This window comes from Clytia hemisphaerica, unplaced genomic scaffold (assembly GCF_902728285.1).
Source record: "Clytia hemisphaerica strain Z4C2 unplaced genomic scaffold, Clytia hemisphaerica genome assembly, whole genome shotgun sequence".
Taxonomy (NCBI): domain Eukaryota; kingdom Metazoa; phylum Cnidaria; class Hydrozoa; order Leptothecata; family Clytiidae; genus Clytia; species Clytia hemisphaerica.
Window position 1 is genome coordinate 14,266 of NW_027103620.1, and position 7,740 is coordinate 22,005.

At 35.1% G+C, this 7,740-nt stretch overlaps 1 long non-coding RNA gene across 2 annotated transcripts; it reads left to right on the top strand.

Annotated features, from left to right (window-relative positions):
• Window positions 1-1,298: 1,298 nt before the first annotated feature.
• LOC136802267 (uncharacterized) lies at window positions 1,299-2,827 on the top strand. Of its 2 annotated transcripts, none has more exons than XR_010845987.1 (3): window positions 1,299-1,786; window positions 2,106-2,245; window positions 2,653-2,827. It is a non-coding gene; the product is annotated as an uncharacterized lncRNA (long non-coding RNA). The 2 variants fall into 2 exon arrangements; XR_010845988.1 differs by having other exon boundaries at window positions 2,656-2,827.
• Window positions 2,828-7,740: the final 4,913 nt, after the last annotated feature.

The window sequence follows — 7,740 nt, forward strand, 5'->3', positions numbered from 1 at the left end:
ACGGAAAATATTTTGAACTTGTATTCACGACAATTCACTCAACATGCTCCATTTATTTTAATAAAAAGTGAAACCCTGGCATTCATTTGCTTAGACCGAGCATAGCAGTGAATATTGTGTTTACATGCTTTCAGAATGAACAGAGCCAATGACGGGAAATATTTTGAGCTTGTATTCACAACAATTCAAAAGCAAAAACACCAGAGGAAAAAGGAAACAGCGAAAAGACAAAAAGATCGTCATCCGCATATTATGGTCAAGATGACAATTTTTGTTGGCCTTTAAAAAGCCTGGAGGTGGATACTTATAGTAACTAATTTTGTTTAAATTTTATCTTTAGGTATAATAGATCAAATAAGCACCAGAATACCCCTGTTCATTGCTTTGATTTTTTTATTACTTTATTTTTTAATAGGTGTCAGTGAATCTTACTGGATTACTTTGAAAATTTATTGCAAATTTTTTGAAGACTGGAGACAGCTCAAGCACTACAATCATCAATGAAGGAAGATGTAAAAACTTTTATGGCAATGATGTCATACTCCAAATACATCAGATTATCATAAAATTAACGTTGCCGTGACACCATAATGTGAATCAGCAGATTAAAGAGTCAAATCGAGTTTCAGATGTCAAGTCATGAAGTAATACATCACCTACTACTTATTTATTAATCTATTACGATGACGATTGCATAGAGTATGTTTGATCCACGCAAGGCCTCTTGTTGGTTTGGCCTAAAAAGTTAATCCCTTTTTGTATAATGTGAATAAAATTAGACATCCTTTTTATCTCATTAAAGTAGCATGCACACCTGGGACAAGTAAAGATTCCCTCATTTTTGATAATATGAATTTTCTTTATATTAAAAATGCGATTATTAGATTCAAACAATTTATGTGGCTTTGTCTAACTTAGTAATTATGTTTAATTTGTTTAAAACAAACTTTTATTCATTTCAGGATCACACTGGGTTACAGAGCAGGACGTATTTACAGTGCACTTGTATCGAGAAAACCTTTTTGCAGAGTTCAACATTCTGAATGTGCTGATGAAACAACCATTCCATATATTCAGCTGGGACATACAGTACGTAATATTTGGTAAAAAATGGTTTATTTTCATCAACCATTACTTCCTATAGAATACATGTCTGTCAGTGATGAATAGGTTTTATCATATTTCAAAAATCATCTTAGACAAATTTGTAAAAGGTACAGTGCCTCATGCAAATCATTATCTAATGTATCAAATGGTGCCAAACTATAAGCTATTAGTTAATCATATCTCCAAACGTGTTCTTTTCTTTGTTCACAGCTTTTTATACAATGCTAAGGTATACCACACAGAAACAGAAAAAAAAGACACAAAGATGGCCATCTGCATATTGGGATCAAGAGGACAATTTTTGTTGGCCTTTAAAAAGCCTGGAGGTGGTTACTTACATTAACTAATTAAGGTTGAATTCTTTCTTTAGGTATATTAAATCAAATAAGCACCAGAATACCCTAGTTCATTGCTCTGATATTTTTATTGTTGCTTTAGATTTTAATAGCTGTCAGTGAATCTCATTGGATTACTGTAACGATTGTCTGCAAATTTTCTGGAGCCTGGAAACAACTCAAGCACTACAGCCATCAATGAAAGAAAATATAAAAGCTTTTGTGACAATGATGGCGTACTCCAAATACACCAGATTATCATAGGATTAACGTTGCTTCAACACCATAATGTGAATAGGCAGATTAAAGACATCAAATCGAACTTAAAGCTGTCCAGTCACTAAGTAATACATCACCTACTACTTACTTAGTAATTTATTATGATGACGATCGCATAGAGTTTGTTTGATCCACGCAAGGTTTGGCCTAAAGAATTCATCCCTTTCTGTAAAATGTAAATAAAATTAGACATCCTTTTTATCTTACTAAAGTAGCATTCACATGAGGGACAAATAAATATGCCCTCATTTTCGATGATATGAATCTTCTTTATATTGAAAATGCGATTACTAGATTCAAACCATTTATGAAAGTAATATTGAGCCCTTGTCTGACTTAGTGATTATATTAAATTTGTTTAAAGCAAACTCTTATTAATTTCAGGATCACACTGGGTCACACAGCAGGAAGTATTTGCAGTGCACTTGTATCGAGAAAACCTTTTTGCAGAGTTCAAAATTCTGAATGTGCTGATGAAACAACCATTCCATCCATATATTCAGCTGAGACATGCGCAATATTTGGTAAGGAAAGGTTTATTTTTGTCAACCAGGACTTCCTATAAAATGCATTTTTGTCAGTGATAAATAGGCTTAAATGTATTTCTAAAATCATCTTAAACAAATTTGCCTCTTGCAAATCATTATCTAATGTAAAGTTACCAAACTGTAAGGGATTGATTAATCATATTCCCAAAACTGTTCTATTCTTTGTTCAGTGCTTTTGATACAATGCCACATAGGGAAGATATCAATTTTCAATTATTTCATGGCTTTGTTTCAAAGTTAACTTCTGAAGGAGGTATATATTAATTGCTGAAAGGGCAATCATAGATCGATTTAGAGGGAAAATTTTTATTTTCATCGTTTTTATGGCAAACTCATCTTAATCCAAAAATTGCTTTAAAAAATTGATGTTTTTTTGAGATTAGCAGATTTCTTTCAAACAAAGATGGTACGCCATAATAACACCTTCAACTATGAAGGCAAAAGGGCATCAACAGAGTTATCCAACCACGTTAGGGACCTGCAAATCAAAAACATACAACCAAAATTATCATGGGAGATTATCGACCACGCCCGCTCGTATGTCAACGGCTTGGTAAACTGCAACCTCTGTTTCACAGAAAAATTTCACTTTATTACATCAGAGCTTCATCTCGTAAACAAAAGACTTATTTCCACATGTCGCCATAACAACAGATTTAATCTGAAGACCTTCAAATCGGTTCACCCGGATGAATCATAAATTTTATTTTCAATATGTTTTAGTAATTGTTTTTATAACAGTTTTATTGCTCAAATTATCCAGTTTTTCAACTTTTTACGTCATCGAATTTCAAATTTTCAATCATTACTGTACATATGATTAGTTGGTTTAGCTTAGTTTGGCTTTTAAAATATCGATGGATTTTTTAGTATACACCTTAATAATGAGAAAAACCTTAAAAAATTGGCAAAAATCATTCTCTTGTTGTAAAAAATTACTCCTACATTTAAAACTCATCCTTTTTTTGAATTTCATCGAGTGATTTTTGCTCAATTTTTTGTTTGGTCATTTCTTTCATAGGACCCCACAATAAGAAAAATGCTGATTTACAAGTGTGGAGCTAAATCTATTGAGGAATGCTTGAAAGAAATTAGTTCGTCAAAAAAAGGTTGGTATCATAGCTTTGAATGGGCTTTGAATAGTTTTGATTGTTTTAAGTTGTATATTTATTTTTAGTTTATTTGTTTTATATCAACAAACATATCAATCAAAAATATACTCAATATGGTTGGTTTGATGGGTTTGATTCCTACTAGCATGTTCGTCTTCATCCAAAATATTGTCAAGCAGTCTGGATTAAGAGCACCATGAACGCTTGCGCAGAGTCAACCCAACGCTGCCCAAGAGGGCTGGATGAATTGACAGATCGTAGTCAAGTATTCAAACCTTCCAATATCAACAACAGACCCTGCCACCCTTTCAAAATCATACCAGCTGTCCAAAGAACAATAAACACTATCTTCAACTTATCAATGATTTTCAGAATCCAGATGGCACATGTAAGGATAGACCAGGAAAATCGCAGCATGGACATAAGATGAAAAGTTATGCTGAACTTGACAACACAGAATTATAAAATTTTGGAAATGTATATTTCTAAATTTTAATAGTCCCTTTTCTGAAAGTGAAAGAAATGACTTGGGAGGTAATTTATTCAAAAAACAAACAATGTGTCTGTCTCCTATTAGGAAAGCATTAGTCAACAAGAGGTGAACAAGCAAATGCCTGGTAATATGATGTAGTTTTGGCCTGAAAAATCACATAACAAAAATCATTGCCTTTGATAAAAGTTAAAAAATAGACATACAAATAGCATTTCATATTCTGACCAAAAGATGTGTTTCACAAAAGTTTCAAAACTTTGATGATGTGAGCAAAAATGAATGAATCTTTTTTTCTGATATCATCGAAGAACTTTGAAAAGTCTATTCGATAGACTTCCGTAATCAATGTGGTCTCTCTATCTTAGCATAGCGGTTCTTCTCACAATGTCGTCAGTATGTAACTATGCAATTAACATGTAAACCAATATTTCCTCCTGTCCATCTGGACAGGAAAATTGTATTAATAGCAAGAAATATACAACTCTGCTAGCTGTTCTCCTTCTTTCAAGTACCAGAAAGAGGGTTTTGAAATTCAGCACATACTACAAACGTTTTTTTGTCTTATCTACTAGCCACACTTTTCCATGAAAAGTTCTGTTCCAAAATACCACGAGATTTCTCAATAAGTAATGACCACTTCTCTCCACAGTTTCATAGTTTGTTAAACTTTTCCCAGACCATTCATTCCATAGACTCCAAAAGCAGCCAGCTTTCCCAGTTAATTACTACCATCTCTGCAAAACTCTCTGTTTATTCTGGTTTATTACATCTCTCCTCGATAACTTCTGTTCCAAAATACCACTGGAACTGTCAATTTAAAATGAACACAGATTTCTCAATGAGTTTTCACTTCTTTCCTCAATAGCTGCATGATTTACCCCACCTCTCCTAAAAAATTCAACCACCAATAAAAACCACTTGTCTTATCCAAATTTCAAAGAATTAAAACAAGTTTCTTGACAGTTCCACAGTGTGCCACAGGTTCACACATGTCTAACATCAGCTCTTTGTCTAAATACTATTGTCAATAAATCATGACCACTTCTCTCCACAGTTCCATGGCTTGCCATGCCAAGCCTACTAGAAAATTCGCTCTCAAAATACCATCAAATTCCACCACTTTCCAATTAATTATTACCACGCTCTCCAAAGCTCTCTGCTTGTTATACCTCTCCTAAGAGATTTCATTGCCACTGTATTCCCACTTCTCTCCACATTTGTATTGCTTTCCACACCTAGAAAATTCAGTCTCAAAATACCACTGGATTTTCTCAATTACCTCACTCTTCAAAGTTTCACGGTTTACAACACCCCTCCGAGAAAACTCACTTCAAAGATACCACCAGTCATTACCACGCTCTCCGCAGTTGTCTCTAGAACTGATCTTTCTAGCAGGTAACCTAGAGCTCTCTCAGCAGGTTTACGGTTTGTAAGACCTCTTGTGGTAATTCCATCTCAAAGTACCACTGTATTTATCAATAGATAATTACCATGGTTTCCTAACCTCCTCGAAAGGATTCATCCTCAAAATACGATTACATTTCTCAATGAATTATAACCAGTTATCTTAACAGTTCCACAGTTTCCCACATCGCCCACATCTCTTCTAGAATATTCAGTCCGAAGATCCCACTGAATTCTATCAATAAATAATGATCACATTCTCCAAAGTTTCATGCTTTGCCAACCTCTGCTATAAAACTCACTGTGAGAATACCACCGGTTCTCTCAGTTAATAACTACCATGCTCACCAAATTCTATCGGTTTGCTACACGTCGCCTAGAAAATTTAGTCTCAAATACAACTGGGTTTTCTCAGTAAATTTCTACCATTATCTCCGAAGTTCCACGGTTTGCACAGCCTTTCCAGAGTATGCCTTTTCAGAATATCCCTTTCCGAGATGGCATTTCTATGGAATCCATTTTAAAAACTCCACCAATTTCAAGTTAACTACTACCACATACTCTCCAAAATTCTCTGTTTGTTACACCTCCTCAAAGATTTCGCTGCCAAAATACCATTGTATTTCTAAATGAAATATTCCCCCCACTTCTCCCCACAGTTGTATGGCTTGCCACACCTAGATAATTCAGTTTCAAAATACCACTGGATTTTCTCAATGAATAATGACCACGTTTCAAAGTTTCACGGTTTGCAAACCCTCTCCTAGAAAACTCACTTCGAAAATACCACCACTTTCTTCAGTTAGCTATCTACCACGCTTTTCAAAGTTCTCTGTTTGTCTCCTCAAAAGTTCATCCTCTCCAAAGTTTCATCCTAGAAAACCCATTTTAAGTACCACCAGTTTCCTCAGTTAATCACCACAGATTTACTATTTTATTTGTCACTCCTTCCCAAAAAGTTCAAAATACCACTGGATTTTCTGAATGAACAATTGTCAAGTTCTCCAAACTCTCATGGGCTGCCACACCTCTCATAAAAAAATTCACTACAAAAACACCACCAGTTTTCTCAGTATTTTACCAACCCTCCACAGTTTCTTCTATGAATTCAGCCATACCACCAGTTTTTCCTAGTAAATTTATGATCATCTCTCTTCAGTGCCACGGTTTGCTAATTTCCTCTCAAAGTTTCAGCCATAAGATACCAACTCTCTTCTCAATATTTTAAAGTTACACTAGAATCTCAGGTTTTATGGCTCACATTTCCGATCCAAGCAAATTCCAATTCTCAAAATACCATTAACCTTCCAATGAAAAATATCTAAACAGTTCTACAGCTCACCACTCAGTACCTCTTATTTCTTTATAAATCAGTCTCAAAATATATCTCTAAAGCTTCAAGATTGGCTCACCTCTCCTTAAAAAATCCAGTCTCCAATAATCAACTTCGCCACACCTCATTTCAGTCAATACCATTTCAACAACTCTCCTCCAAAAGTCCAGTCTTCAAATACCACTGGTACCGGTACCACCATTTTCTCTCTTTCTCTCTCCCACTTTTTCTCCTCAAGAGATTCATTCCAGATATACTGCCAATTATCTCAACGAGTTATAACCACTTCGCCACACCTCTCCTCCAAAAGTTTCAGTCCTCAATAAATCACTGCAAATCTCAGTGAATGCTCACATCTTTCAACAGGTCAAGGTTTGTCACATCATTCTTCGATAAGTTCATCCCAAATTTACCAACAATTTGGTCACCACAACTCTCCACTTCTTTCAACATTTCACGGTTTGCACCACCTCTCCTCAAAAGTTCATTTTCAAAATTCATTCAGAATTTCTTAATGTGATATTACCACACTCATTCCTAAATTTTAACGTTCTCAGGATAGATTCCAACGCTTATATCAAGCAAGAAATGGTGAAAAGCAGCCATCCATGGCTCAACCGTCGATTCAGCCAAGAGTATAATGCCTGCCAAGACATGATCAACTGGCTAAGAAAGATGAGAAGGAGCTAAGGACGGATGTTTCGTTGATTACGCATCACATCCCTCTGTCAGCATGAAGGAATTGTCCGACGATGAAACTTTTCTGAAAAACCAGTAAATGATCCAGCATAGGTAAGCCTCTTGAATAACAACCACTACCACTTGATTAGGCTCTAAACCGAAAGTGTTTACTGATGTTTGCTTTATTCATTTTCGTTCCTTATTGTATACAAGGTCATCATTGACATAAGGGAACATTTTTCAAGAATAGCCCTGCATTGCCAAAACAAAATTTTAGCTATCTTGCTGGTTATTTTACAGTATTTTATTTATATTTTGTTTTGTTGCTAATCACCCCTGTGTCACAGACCCAGTGGGACCCCATTCCAACTGGAAAATTTGGCAAAAATTTGTTCCCTGGTGGGAAAAACCCTAGAATTAGCTCCACTGGGCACAATGTCTAAAGATT